The 15,147-nt window shown below is 39.4% G+C and overlaps 1 protein-coding gene and 1 pseudogene across 1 annotated transcript in view; one reads left to right on the top strand and one right to left on the bottom strand.

The window, feature by feature from the left end:
- CTNNBL1 (catenin beta like 1) overlaps positions 1–15,147 on the bottom strand; it is a 161,698-nt gene that overhangs the window by 131,067 nt on the left and 15,484 nt on the right. The gene's annotated exons all lie outside the window — the stretch shown is intronic.
- LOC113938868 lies at positions 1,369–1,521 on the top strand (annotated as a pseudogene).

Here is a 15,147-nt window from a genome sequence, read left to right as displayed (position 1 = left end):
CTGTAGCTCCCCAGCAGGTAAGGAACTTCAGCCCCCTGGGAGCACTAATTCTTTCAGGCTCATAAAACGAGGCCTGCTGCGATTCTGATTAGCGTGAGGCTGCTGCAGCAGTCAAACCAAAGCACGGGCTCCACAATTCTCCACAGAAAGGAGATTTCTGGATTGTTTATCTCTGAGGGCAGAGAGAAAAGGCAGTGGACCACAATTAAAAGGAAAAAGCTAAATACTGCCACAGTTAAGAAATGCAAACCTGAAAGAATACTGGCAGTGTCATCTTTGGAATACATCTTCCTTTCTACTTTTTTAAAACAAACATCTCAAAGGTAGGGGAAGAGTTTCACTTTGACCTCTAATAATTTCCCCTGAAAGAGCACTTCCCTCCTGCAGAACTTAAAGCACTTCTCTTAATCTTCACCACATCTCTGGGCAAGAGAAGTAGGTTAACAGTTCTATTTTCTAAGCAGGGAGAGGGGAGACCTGAGATCGTTTAATAAACTCTTGCAAAGACAACCTGGTCTCAAAGTTGAACCTGATCTCTGGGAAGTGTGCTAATCTACCATGATTCCAGGACCCTAACTGAGATAGGTCCAAGGGACTTTCAGTCAAGAACATATAGCCATAAATATAAGTCATGTAAGACCCTGGCCAAATTAAAATAATATTTGGTAAACCATTCATTAAACAAATAATGTATTAAAGAACTGCAGAGCTTAAAGGGTCTTCAAGTAATAAGGTGGCCCAGCGGCAGTTCCAGGCTTCCATTTGGGTCATGTCTAAATGGGGAAATGGAGACAGAAAGGGCCAGGATGGATTCTTGAGACAAGGACAGCTCTGTTAATCATAAGGAAGAGTCTAAGCAGAACATCCCTAAGAGGGCAAATTCCAGGTTCACTAACTGTTTCTACAACTCCCTTCTCCGCCAGACATTCAGCTTGAGCTCCTCTCTTGACAACTCTCCAGGAGAGCAGAGCAGAACCCATTAGGGTGCTCGGCCATGATTCCTTCACCAGCATTATCAGCTCCCACCTCCAACAGATAGGTAAGCTGTTCAAAGGCCCGGAGATATTTTATTTCTGCCATTTTTTTTCTCCCAAGGCAAAATTTTAAAAACTTTTGTTCTTCCCAACAAGGGTTGTCTCTTTTTCAGATACTAACACTCCAAAAAGAGAAGTTTCTACACATTTCTGAAATTTGACCACTTTGAAGAATAAAGGTTGGGATTCATTTCTTTAACAAATATTTATTAAATGCCAACTATGTATAAGGCCTGTGCTGACAACTGGGGACATAAATGTAAGACAAATGCTGCTTTGCTATCAAGGGGCTTAACAGTCTAGGACATAGCTGCCCAATTAAAATGAAATGCAAAGCTTGGCGCAGTGGCAGTATCGTAGCCAATGAGGTTTATCCAAGGCGCGATTATTGCTAATTAAAATGAAATGCAAACCATAGATGTAATCTTAAATTTTTTAGGGGCCACATTTTAAAAAGTAAAAAGAAGCAGGTGAAATTAATTTTAATGTTTTTAATCCCATATATTTAAAATATTATCACTGTAACATGTAATCAGTATTTTAAAAATTACTAATGTGATATTTTACTTTTTTTTCGTACTAAGTAAGTCTCTGGAGTTTGGCATATTACTTTACATTCAGAGTGTGTCTCAACCCAGCCCCAGCCCCATTTCATGTGCCCAACTGCCATACACAGCTCACGGCTACCATACTGGCTACCACAGGTCTCCACAGGTCTAGAAGATTTTCATCCAAGAGCTTTCTGTTCCCTGATAAAGCCAAAATGGAACCATCTTTCCAGCAACACTACATAAAATATGGACTCATAGAAAGCTGAAGTCCTACTTGTGAAAGGTCCCCACAAAAAGTTATAAAGCTAACAATACCCTGACCTGGAAATAAACCTCTACATTATATTTACCAATATCCGCTACTGAGAGAGTGATCAGTTACACAAAACAAAGCAAAAATACGTAAGTGGGGAAGAATCTCAGAGCTGTCAAACCGATTCCACTATAGAAGAGCCAAACGGCTCTGGATTCAAGAAGGGAATGTAACACTCGCAGCCTGTCAGAGGTCAACAGCTCAGGCATGAGCTCCCTTGTGTCTTACAAAACCAATCCCAAAAGGATTAAGCCATTCTTACCAGTCACCTTTGGAGATTAATTTGTTTTGGTATCGGAAAGGTGTTTGGAATCCCTCAAGATGAAGGTATGACAAAAGAAAACTGTTCCTCATAAAGTCATTTCTTTGTTTCTGCTGCCCACAAGATCAGAGAAAAAATGATTAACTCTTAACTTCTGATGTACCAGAACATCATCAGCCTTTAACGATTTAAAAAATCTTCTACATTCCCTGCCTTGCTCTCCCGATAGGTGGTGAGCGGTATAAATGCTCACTAAGCATTTGCCACCATGCAACCACACAGCCGGTTGCCTTTCTAGGTTACGTAAAGGATTTCCACTTGTTCAAAGCTTATAGTAAGCTTCAAGATTATATATATGAGAAGCTTTCACTTTCCAAAGATCTTGAAGCCTCTGTGTGTGTATGTGTGATGGATGATATATATATCCATCCTCCCTGGAAACAGAAATCAAGACATCTCCATGAAAGCTTGGAAAGAGTTAAAAAATCAAATAAGTAATCTGCCTACGATACTCCCTGCGTACCCAGACAATATCCAACCTAAGCTGCAGGTTTCATTTTTCCCTCTCTCCCTATTTTTTTTTTCTTAATTAAAAAGCAGTGAGAAGCTGTAGCTATAATGAGGAGCTGTGGGAAAATGCAGTTATATTGGGCTCAAAGTAATGTACCATAGGAAGAGGCTACATCACCAGAACGAATCCTAAATTAAAACTCCACTATGAAACCAACTCCATTTCCTCTGAGCATGCAATCTATATTATCGCGTTTATGGTCTTGTCTCGACCTCAATTAGACTTGGGGGTGGGGGTGGGAGAAAGGGGCCTTCTGTAATAAGCAATAATGGCGTCATTATGATAAATTATGAAAACACCCAGTGTAATTATTAATGTGAAGAGCACATCTCTACCAGGATTTTAACAGTGGAGATGTGTATTGCCGGGGGGGGGGGCGGGGGGAGTCGGTGTCTAAGTAAGTTCAATATTCCAAGTTACCTGGGTTAGGAGGGGGTGATTTCCATAAAATGTACTTTCATGTTAATGGAAGAAAAAATACATTCTATTCTATTAAAAAATGGAAAAAGTCAAAGAAAATCTTCTATAACATCATAATAAGCCAGGAATTTTTCACCTAGCACCAGGAAGCTTCAGAACTTCAGAAAAGGGCCTTTCAACTAGGGTCATGAAGTACTATTTCCTAAATATCAAACAATGGGAAAGACTCAGAAATTTGAGCTCAAAGGGTAATCTAGTTTATCCCTCTCTTTATAGAAATAAGGAAATCTGAGCCCAGTGGCTTTAAGCAATTTGATTGTGATGGGCAATAATACAAAGCTTCTAAGTCCCAATATAGTGCTTTTCCTACTTTGCAATACTAACTCGCTAACCTATTTGCAAGTGGTGATACCCTATATGGAGAATGAGTTTAGTAGTCAAATTTTCTTAAATTCAAATGCTAGCCCCTCTACTTAGTTAGCAGTCCTGGAAAATAACTTACCCCCTCTAAGCTTGAGTTTTCTCAATCTATAAGCTAGAAACAATAACCACTTTCAGATATTTATGTATATATGTATATTTTAAGCACACAAAGGCCAATGTTTCTTTTTTTTAATTTTTTTAATTTTATTATGTTATGTTAATCACCATACATTACATCATTAGTTTTTGATGTAGTGTTCTATGATTCATTGTAAGGCCAGTGTTTCTAAAATGCCCAGCAGAGTTTGGCTCACAGAAGATAATACAAGTAGCTTCCCACCTCTCTTGCACACATTTGGTTCAAAAATCAAAGAACCTCAAGGCTGGAAAGGGTGTTGACCACTAATAGATTTTAAAAGGAAAATCTTTTTTTAATGTCAAAATATGACAGACCCTACCCCCTACTGTACCTTTTAATAGCCAATGACTGAGAAAGAACACGGTGACAAATATATTACTATCTATCTGGCAATACTTTTCATTCCATTTGTGTTTTTAACTCCTACACTTATGAGAGGGAGAGAGAGAGAAGGACTAATTTTGAGAGACAGAGATTCATTCTACAGAAAATGCCTCTGTACATCTGTCTGGATTCACAACCTCCTGCGGTAATTCTGAAACACTAGAGACATCCAGACTTTAGGAAGCCTTGAGTCTAACCCAATCGTCTATCTGAGGTTTGAATCCCCTTTAAAACATCTTCACTGGGTATAGGCTGGGGCTTTCCTAACACTTCCAGTGACCAGAAACTTAACCCCCCCCCCAAAATTGTGCCCCTTCCATCTTTGGATCACTCAGAGAGTTTGTTAATTTGAGGAGAAACCTTACAACTTACAACTTTCTTCCTTGGTCCTTAATCTTTCTCTTTAAGGCAGTATAAACATGATTAGTCCCACTCTCACATTAAAAAAAAAAAATCTTTGGATTATTTCAAGACAGTAATCCTATTTCTTTCTTCCTCTATCATTACCTTTTCTTTTTCAGAATAAATACTTTCACTATGGGGGTTGCATACAACACAGGGGGAAAGGTAGATATACACATAAATAAATTCCTTCCTGCCATCAGGTTTCATAATTTTAAAGCTTTCTGATACCTCTAAAGGTAATTAGACATATGGAATGTCACAAACCCAGGCTGTGGACGGATTGGTAGAACCAATGTGAAATGGTCAGAAATCATCTGCTGTTAACCTCGCCTGATTACATTTTGTCAGAATAAAAGGGAGTTTTCAAACATTCATTTTTACCAGATGGTAGTGAGTGGCCTGACCCAGAAGTTACAGATGAGCTGTAGTAATGAGTTTTCCCTTGCCTTTGCTGGCTGCACATTCACTGGTGACATTTTACAACTAGGACTTCTGGCTCAATCAATATTTGCAGGCATGAAACCTGCCAAAGTTAACATCAGGGCTCCCTTGCAAATTTGCTTAAGGCACAAGAACTGAAAAAGCTCACAATCTCTAATGCTGCAACTACCATCAACCAAAGTTCATAATCCAGGATCAAAGCCATCAGAGACAGAAAATGCTACCTACCTCAACACAAAAGACTGTTGTGATGACTAAAACACCTTACAAAGAGGCCCTATGTAAACTATAAAGTGCTATATCAACAAGGGATTATCACACATATTTTAAGAAATATCTGAGAAATATCCCAGGTATTCATATACAATTACATATTATGTCTTTACAAGACTTAAAGCTTAAAAAAAAAAAAATCAACGAATCATGGCAATTTACTACCTTTTTTTTCTGGAAGAAAAACCAAGTACCAGAAACGCAAAATCTCAAAGCAAAGTTATCGCAAATATAAAACAGAACTCTCATTTACTTAATTCCCAATTAAAAAAAAAAAAAAACAGGTACTGAGAACGCAATAATTATTGGAGAACATGGGTTTCAACTGCCCACGAGGGGGGAAAAAAAATCAATGTATCAAAAATTAAAATCACCAAGACTCTCACTTAAGATCTACAATCTGATTGGCTGACAAGTAATGTGGATGTGATTTATGATTTAAATCACTGGTCATCAATTAATCAATTTTTCCCACCAAAAAAATTCTTACTTCTTGTTAAAGCCTGAATATATATTCATCTCACCTCCAAAGGGTGTGTAGATTTCTTTTTTTAAAAGTACAAACTATACTTTAGCGTCCATGATTTACTTTGACATCTTCTCTGATTAATTCTGCAGCTGCATCAGAAAGCTGGATGTTGATTCAGTTTCTTTATTTATCAAGGCTAACAGAGGCAGATACTTGTAAAATCACTGGAAGGTAAACTACCTCCATTTTAGCAGACTTATTATGAATGTTTTGTCAGTTACAGAACCATCATCATTCATTCATTCACTCAAGAAGTGTTTACTAAGCTAATAGAACCTGAACATCACTCCATTAGGTGCTAGAGGGAATATTAGACATCAATCCAAACAACAATAACAACAGAATTGCACTGATCTAAAAGAAGTAGCATAGTACAATGCAAAGAGCAGCAAACCAATAATCTGAAAAAAATCTAGGTTCTTATGAATCACTTAAGAGTCACATGACCTTAGATAAGTCATTTGATTTATCAGTGCAGCATTTATAAAAATGCTCTGCCCTTGCTCTATCTCACAGGATTGTCTTTAGTAAAATAAGGGAGAGTAAGATTAAATAAGATAAAGATACAGCACTTTGAAAAGGTGCTAGAACCAAAGCTTAAATTTCTCTTAATGATTGCTAATGCAAGTCCTATATATACACTTTTATAATTACTTAAAATCAGCTTTTGACAAGGAATGTTATCAACAATTATGATCACAAAAGAAAAAACACTGAGCAGCCCATAGGCATACAAAAAGGGACCCAATGTTACTAGAAATCCAAAAAATGCACACAAAAACCATAAGATATCAGACTGGACAAAAATGGAAAAATTAAAATCTAGCAATGTGTTGGTGAAGATGTGGAGAAAGGGGAGCTGTTAAAACTTGCTGATAGGAGTGTAAATGAGTATAGGACTAATTGGTGATAGCTAATAACAATGTAAATGCATATATTCTGAGGCCCCAGCAATTCTACTCCCAGGTATATATACATTACAGAAATTCTCAGACATATGCACAAAGAGATACTTAAAGAATGTTCACTGGAACATATTTGTAATAAGAAAAAAGAAAAGAAAATTTCAATCATCACTGGTTGCACACATAATAATAAAAAAATGGTGGGAATAATAATCACCAAATTCAAGATAGTGATTGCTTCTAAAAAGGGTAATAAACTGGATTAGGGAGGGGCACACAGTAAAATGGGATTAGGGGAGGGTATACAAGAGACTTCAACTGTATTTATAAAATTTTATTTCTTAAAGATCTGAAGTAAATTTGCCAAATGGTACAGTTATGCACACACTTGGAGAAAAGGGGGACCACCAGAAGCTAGCAGGGAATCATGCAGAACAAATGACGCCCCACTGGTTGCAGTTCCTTGATGTTGTTGCAGCTCACTAAGGTTAAGGGTTTACAACACCTTTACCTCAACACGATCTTCACAAAGTTACTCAAGCAGGCAGAAAGAGAAATGTGGATAAATGGCAGCACAGATAGGTAGAACCATAATTAGTTGAACCAAACAAGTATAAGCACTGTGGAGTCCTTTGTTTAAATTCAAAATAGCAAATATATAAAGTCCCCACCAGGGGAAATGTGACTTAAAAACAATTCAGTCAGAAAAGAGCTGATGGCTTCAGTAGATCTCCAATTCAATGAATCAACAGGATGACCAACTCTAAGTATTTTTAAAGCTAATGCATATTAAGGTCACACTATTAGAAGTGTAATATCCAATTTGGCTACAGTCTTGCAGCACCGAATTAGCCACCACACTTGAAAAGGAGGCATTAAATCTAGATAATGCATGAGAAGGATAGTACAGGGTCTGGAAAACCAGCTACAGAAAAAACCAATACGGGAATTAGAGAAGATTCAGGGAAGGACCCAGGAGTCACCTTGGGCTATTTAAACAATGCCCTGGAATGGGGTAAATACATACTGTGCTACCATGAATAGCAGATCACTTTCCTTTCCTCCTTCATTCTAGAGAAATCCTACTCAGCCTTAAGCTCCAGCTCTAAGGTCACCTTCTCTAAGAGTCTTCCAAAAACTCCAGTAAGACCTCTGAGCTTCCTCAGCAGTGTATCATCATATTATACATCTATCGGCACATAATGCATGCATTAATTAATCTCCATCTCCTCTACTAATTCACAAACTGGGTCCTCAAGAGCAGGAACCGTGGGATCTGACCCTTGCTGCTAACACCTCAGCACCCAGCAGTGCCCAACATCAGTGCAGGCACTCAACCCACACTGCTAAATCAGCGAGAGACGGGGAAGAGGACAGCTAAACCACTGAACCAGCTAAATCCAGGAATCATCACCTATTATTATTAGCAAATGTATATAAGGTATACATATTCTCAGAGGTCCTTGCATCGTTAGTGTGCCCACAGCCAGGCAGGATTTATTTGCACCTACATATTTGATCATTTTATGCCATCCTGGGTTATATTTTATGTATCACTTAGTTAATTCTCTAATGGTGGCACCAATATAAAGGATAAGAATAGTAAAACTCAGATTCAGACAAAGAGTATCAGTACAACCTCGTAACTTACCGACGAATAAACCAAGACTCAAGGAAGTGACAGCACTTGAGCCTGAAGTCATAGACAGAACTAGGTCTGAAATCTCTCACTTTTGCAGGAGCAGTACACACAACCTTCGGATCCCTTTCTTAGTCACAACCCCAGAAACTATCATCTTAAAAGCATAATTTTCATCATCTCTCTCTGTTGCCATTGTCTTTCAATTAACATTAAAGTCTCTTCTGCTACTTTTCTGTCTATGGCTTTAACCAGGAAAGCTCTTTTCTGTCATTGCTCCTTGCCCATTGGTAAAAGCTTAGTGCCATCTCTCTATATGGAGACTGCAGTAAGAACTTCCTCCCCCAGACCATTTGGGGAACCCACCCAGTCCACTCTGAATCTTTAAACATTAAGTAACAAATTAATATGGCAATGCTATTTTAAATTATTTATAGTGTTAAGCCAAAGCTCAGATACAATAAGTTCACTTTATTATTTCGGGTGACACAAAGGTTAAATACTCTATAAGCGCTTGTCACAGAGGTTGGGGAGAGGTGGAGTAGTCATTCAGCAACCAGCAGCCCCAGAGAGTGGTTTTGCACATAATATAGCACACCTGTTACATGTAATTATGCTGACAGAGAAGATTCCAGCCAGTGGAATACTGCCTCTAGCAATGGACAATTTCATTAAGACTAAAGTGGGGCAAGGTAATCTTTAATTACCTTTTCTATAAGTTGCCTCTGAGGTCATTGCCAAGAATTAAAACTTCATTCCTCTTTCAAACAGAAAGAGTGGTTGGGGAGAAAGGATGTATACTTGCAGGAAGACAGATAGGAAAGAAAAAAGTGAAGATGTGTTGAGAAAATGCGAAGGAGAGGGGGTGAATAACTGGGGACTGAATTAGTGAGAACGAAATCATAAGTAAGAAATAAATAATTTTATTTATTTACATAATCAAGGTCTTTCACAGTTGCTCATTAATTCCTTAACAGTTCTGACACGGTTTTGATCCCAGGAACCTGGGACATTAGCTACTACCATTACTTTAAAAGTTAAAACTTATCCACATAAGTCTGTTACACAATAGCTGACACATTTATTTCAGGGAAGACAGAACTCATATCAAACTTTACTTTGAGTATCCTGTTAAATAGAATATTTTTCAATATTATGGGTAATACTTTAAAGTCTGAAAACATAGCATGATTATATAATATACTTTCTTTCTAGCGCCGAATTACCTCTTTCAGCTTGAACAAAGTATCTGGTGTTACGGCCTCACTACATGCCTGTTGATGAGCCCATCAAAAACAATGAAAAGAGATGCTTTCATGTCTACCTTTGTCTAAGATGCACTTTATTTTCCTCAACTCGAAGGTTTTACTATTTCTAGAAGCTCTACAAACCACTGAAGTTAGCAAAACACCTCCATTCCCAATAAAGACAAGTATGGGGAATGAGTTATTCTTAGAGTCAGAAATATTTCCTCCAATTGGAAGTGATTTTTTAATGGGTATGGGATATATGGGGGTGATGAAAAAGTTTTGAAACTAGAGAGAGAAAGGTGGTGGTCGCACAATATTGTGAATACACTAAACACCAAGTTGTACACTTTAAGACAATTATATGTTACATGAATTTCACCTCAATTTTTTAAAAATTGAAATCTCAATTACAGGGAGAGAGGAATCAAGTACAAATGGTACAAGTACAAAATGGCATAACCATTTTGGAAGAAAGTTGGGCAGTTTTTAGAAAGTTTAAACGTACACCCACCATATGACCCAGGCCTTTCACGCCTGCCTGTTTATCCAAGAGAAATAAAAGCATATGTCCACACACACACACACACACACACACACACACACACACAAAGAAATATTTCCTCCACCTAGAACAAAGAAAGAACACTGCCACCTGGCCACATGGAATATGATCAAAAGGAATTCTCTAGGAGCCTGGGTGAATGCCTCTTGCCCTACAAACTCCCCCTGCAAGCTCTATCCCCACCACAATTCTCTTGCAAGAAGGCTATAAAATTGACTTTAAAGTGATTTTAAACTAAGAACTGTTCACTTCAAGAACATTTTAGGACACTCAATTTCCTAACAGTAGCATCTAGTAGACCAGTTAAGGCAAAATGCATATTTTGGTGGGCAGGAAGGGATTCTACCAAGGATTAAGATAATCAAATAACTGTCTTATACAGAAATATAAATAAAGAATAAAATAATGTGAATCATCTCTCCCCTTTTTAAAGTTTTCTTTGGAGCTTGGCAGGCTTACGGTATAAAAAAAAAAACAAAAAAACCTTAAGAACTGGCTGCCTTGCAAGAAACAACAAATGTTGGAGAGGTTGTGGAGAAAGGGGAACCCTCTTACACTGTTGGTGGGAATGCAAGTTGGTGCAGCCACTTTGGAAAACAGTGTGGAAGTGCCTCAAAAAATTAAAAATAGAGCTACCCTATGACCCAGCAACTGCACTACTGGGTATTTACCCCAAAGACACAGATGTAGTGAAAAGAAGGGCCATATGCACCCCACTGTTCACAGCAGCAATGTCCGCAATAGCCAAACTGGGGAAAGAGCCGAGATGCCCTTCAACAGATGAATGGATAAAGAAGATGTGGCCCATACATACAATGGAACATTACTCAGCCATCAGAAAGGATGAATACCCAGCTTCTACATCAACATGGATGGAACTGGAGGAGATGATGCTAAGTGAAATAAGTCAAGCACAGAAAGTCAATTATCATATGGTTTCACTTACTTGTGGAACATAAGGAATAGCGTGGAGGACATTAGGAGAAGGAAGGGAAAAATGAAGGGAGGGAATTGGAGGGAGAGATGAACCATGAGAGACTGTGGACTCTGAGAAACAAACAGGGTTTTAGAGGGGAGGGGAAGGGAGGATGGGTTAGCCCGGTGATGGGTATTGAGGAGGGCACGTACTGCATGGCGCACTGGGTGTTATACGAAAACAATGGATCATGGATCACCACATCAAAAACTAATGATGTATTGTATGGTGACTAACATAACATAATAAAATTAAATTTAAAAAAAGAATTGGCTGCCTTAGAAAAAGGTATCTGAAAACAGTGCAAAGGCAACTGGTTTTTTTTGCACAACGCAAAGACATTACTACACGTTATGGTAGCTTTACTTTCTGAGAAAGGAAAGGAAAGTGAATTTTTATAAGCAAGTTACCTCTGTGGATGAATCTCTAGTCAGTTGAAACAAGCTCAGAGAGAGCCATCAAGGCAAACTACCCATTAGCTGTCAATTTAGAAGGACTCCAGAAAACCAGTCCCAGAGCTCCACTGGTACCTTCGCCAACAACCTCTTAATCTTATTTGTAACACCTGTATTAAAGCAGCCTGCCATCAATCCAACTCATCTCAAATTCAAATTACTCAGAAACTTGAGAATCCTGGCAAACGTACCAAAAAACACAGACACTGGCTGAAAAACCCTGCACACAAGGGAATTTGGCCACCTCTTTTAAACAAAGCTGCGTAAGTAAGCCAGGATGGGCCTCCACAGGCAAAGTCAGATATAAATCTCACAAAGGGCTTCTTAGGAGGCACTGAGGTCAGAGAATCTTAGGGTTTAAAGAAACCATAAAGAATTCCTCCACCGCTTCCTCACCAAGTGATTATCCAAGCTATGTAATAGTTACCATTAACTGTGTGCTTATTATGTTATCTTTTTACTCCTCGCACAGCTCTGCTAGGTAGGGAACACCCATTCCCTGTTTTTTCAAGTGAAGAAACCAAGGCTCCGGTGGCTTGCTTAGCGAATTGCCTAAGGTCAAACAGCTAGAAAATAGAGGGGCTGGGATTGAAACGCTCAGTTTCTGTGCTTACTACAGATCTGTTTCCCAAGGCTACTTAAACTTACGTGAACTTTTAGCAGCTCTACTACTTTCTGCTTTAGAAACCAATGTGTGTCCCAGGCCTGTACAAAACATAAAGCACATAGGAAATTGATGCTAAACTAGTCCCATTAAAAGGGGAGATTGGTGTGCGCCTGGGTGGCTCAGTCGTTAAGCTCTGCCTTTGGCTCAGATCATGATCCCAGGGTCCTGGGATCGAGGCCCACATCGGGCTACCTGCTCAGCGGGAAGCCTGCTTCTCTCTCTCCCACTCCCCCTGCTTGTGTTCCTGCTCTCGCTAACTCTCTGTCAAATAAATAAATAAAATCTTTAAAAAAGGGGAGAGTGGGAGATTGGTGCAGTGAGAAGAAAATGGACTTCAGTAATCAGACATCCAAGTCTGTTACTAGAGTGTGACCCTGGGTAAATCATCATCTCATCCCCGGAAAAAGCCCCTCCTAGCGAGGAAGCACCTAACCCAGAAAAAGTACTTAATACATGTTAAATAAGAAAAAAAAAAATCGAATGGAAATGGGTATGCCGGATACAACAACATGAAATAAAAACTAATCTTGTTGTTTGTATTATCTCTTACATTTTGCTTCCAAGGCTGGGTAAAGAGAAAACAGAAATTATGGCCCACAGTAAACTTGCAGCAAATCTTGGGCAAATAAATGGATCAATCAATCTGTTGCTTTGGAGTCAGACACTCCAGTTTAAAAAAAAAAAAAAGAAAAGCCCATCAACTCTCAGATTACTACAGTATTAGAATCAAGCTTTTATGAAGATCATCTAAGGCAATGATCAGGTCACTGCCCCTCACAAACATAGCTTAATCTACTCTCCATTGAGAAAGAAGAGGCAAGAAAGAGAAGGCAACTGTGGAGGCGCTAAGTCTCAACATAAAAAGAAACCTGGAAGAGAACCAAATTTAGCCACTAATCATTGATTCACTGCTTCATTCATTTCCTTATTCCTTCTTCCTTATTACCCTTATTCTTTCCTTTCTTCAGTCAACAGACATTTATTGAGCATTTACTACATAGCATGCACTGATCTGGTCACCGTCCTTGAGGAATTCAAAGTCTAATGGGAAGAAAGCCACATAACCAAGTAATTTCAATACAGAACTGTTAGGAAAGGCAGTCCACGCATGCGGTATTTCCAACCCCACTTGGCTGCATAGGAATGGGGCTCAGGCCCGGAACACTTCCTTACCAAGAGGTAAGGAGCCCATACAGCTTGTGCCAGGCTTCTCACCTTGTGTGACAATGTCTGTCTCTGTTTCATGCTCAGTGAGTATTCCTTTGCTCTGCTTAAGCATGTACATCAGTGCCCCTCAGGCACACCACTAGCTTTTAGGTCAGGGTCCTTCTGCTGCCAAGAGAGAGGGCTGCATGTAGGCCACTGCCCTGCACCAGCTTCAGAGGAAGGGCGAGGGCCCCACTAGCCACAAGGAACTGACATATATCCCAGGAGCTGGTCTTGCTTTGTCTCTTCTCTGTGTGAGTAAAAAGCATCATTCCATCCAGTATTTGACCACGTGGTGTTTTCACTGGCAACTCCAATACCGAGATGCAATGGGCAGAAGCGTCCTCCCCCGGGGACTGGTAACTGACAAGAGTGTTCTGCTAGACAAGAATGATACACATGGTAGACTCGAGGCAAGTACAAGACTGGGTGATGGTAGCATTCTGCTGCATTCTATTTCCTAAAGCATTTCTGTTTTTAAGCTCCCTTCATCCACCAGAGCCCTCAATTAGGGAAAAGATTCTGCCATCTACTTCCTCGTGTCTTTGGGCAAGTTACTAAACCTCTGTGACCTTCCTTTCCTCATCTATAAAATGGGAATAAGAATACTGACTTTCCCAGGGTTGCTTTTAGGATGAAATGCACTAACACCTATAAATCAAACAGCACAATACCTGGCTCTTAGTGAGCTGGTACTTCCCAGCCTTTTGTTTTGTTCTTTTGGTGGGGTGGCACAGGGAGTAAGTAGAAAACACAAATTCTGTTTTACTTCATTAAACGTATGACAATTTCTACAAGCTCCTCTATGAGTTGCTTTTCATTCACTTCAAATTAGGACCATACTATCCCTGTAAGTAACCCTCTTTTCCCACAAACACAATCTGTCAATTGAAGGCAAATCTGCCATTAATGCAGAGGCAATACTTCAAGGCCAGCTGCACACTGCCTCCTGATATTATCCTTTTAGGCTTGGTGTCACGCTCCTGAAAAAAGCTCTACTCACTGTACTCAAACATCGAGAAGTTCACATGATCAGAAGTGCCTCTGCCTCACACAAGGTGAACCATGGCCAAAATTGCTTTTTTAATTAAAGTAAGACTTCCTGAACCTCTTGCTGACAATCACAACTAGCACATGGAGCCCAATATCAAACAACAAGTCTCCATCTTGCTCTAATGGTGATTTTAAGCACACAGAGGAGGTAGGGGGAAAATTCCTAATTTAAACAAAATGTTTAATCTTCTAATTATGGGACAGGCTCCAAAAAGATGGAGAGTGATTTGCAATCTTCATTCTGGAACCCGCATGCAACCACTGGCATAAGTCATGTCGGCCAGAAGGCAGACACCACCTCTTCTTCCCCCACTGAGTTTTCTGTGTCCTTGTAAGTTCTGTGGGAATGAAAGAAGAAATCTTGGGCAAAAAAAAAAAAGTAGAAGAATCACAATTTGTCTCCCCACGTTCATTATGCTGAATGAGGTATAAGGATACCCAGTAAGAAGCCAGGGAGATAATATTCAGTGACTTTACACTGGCAGATTGAGCAGCCTGAGGGCCTTTGAAACTCAAAAGTCTTGTAAAAACTGCCCAGCTCAGGTGGTGCTTAAGCAATTCTTTTTATTTGCTGAAAGTCCTGTCATCAGTGCTAAGAGATGCATTGAGAATTAGGGTGGTGCCCACCAATGGCACCTTTGGTCAGAGGGAAATCTGTTCCTCTGCAGATATGCTTGTACCAGTACCTA

Source organism: Zalophus californianus, chromosome 8 (genome assembly GCF_009762305.2).
Source record: "Zalophus californianus isolate mZalCal1 chromosome 8, mZalCal1.pri.v2, whole genome shotgun sequence".
NCBI classification, from domain to species: domain Eukaryota; kingdom Metazoa; phylum Chordata; class Mammalia; order Carnivora; family Otariidae; genus Zalophus; species Zalophus californianus.
This window is presented reverse-complemented; position numbering and strand designations above follow the sequence as displayed.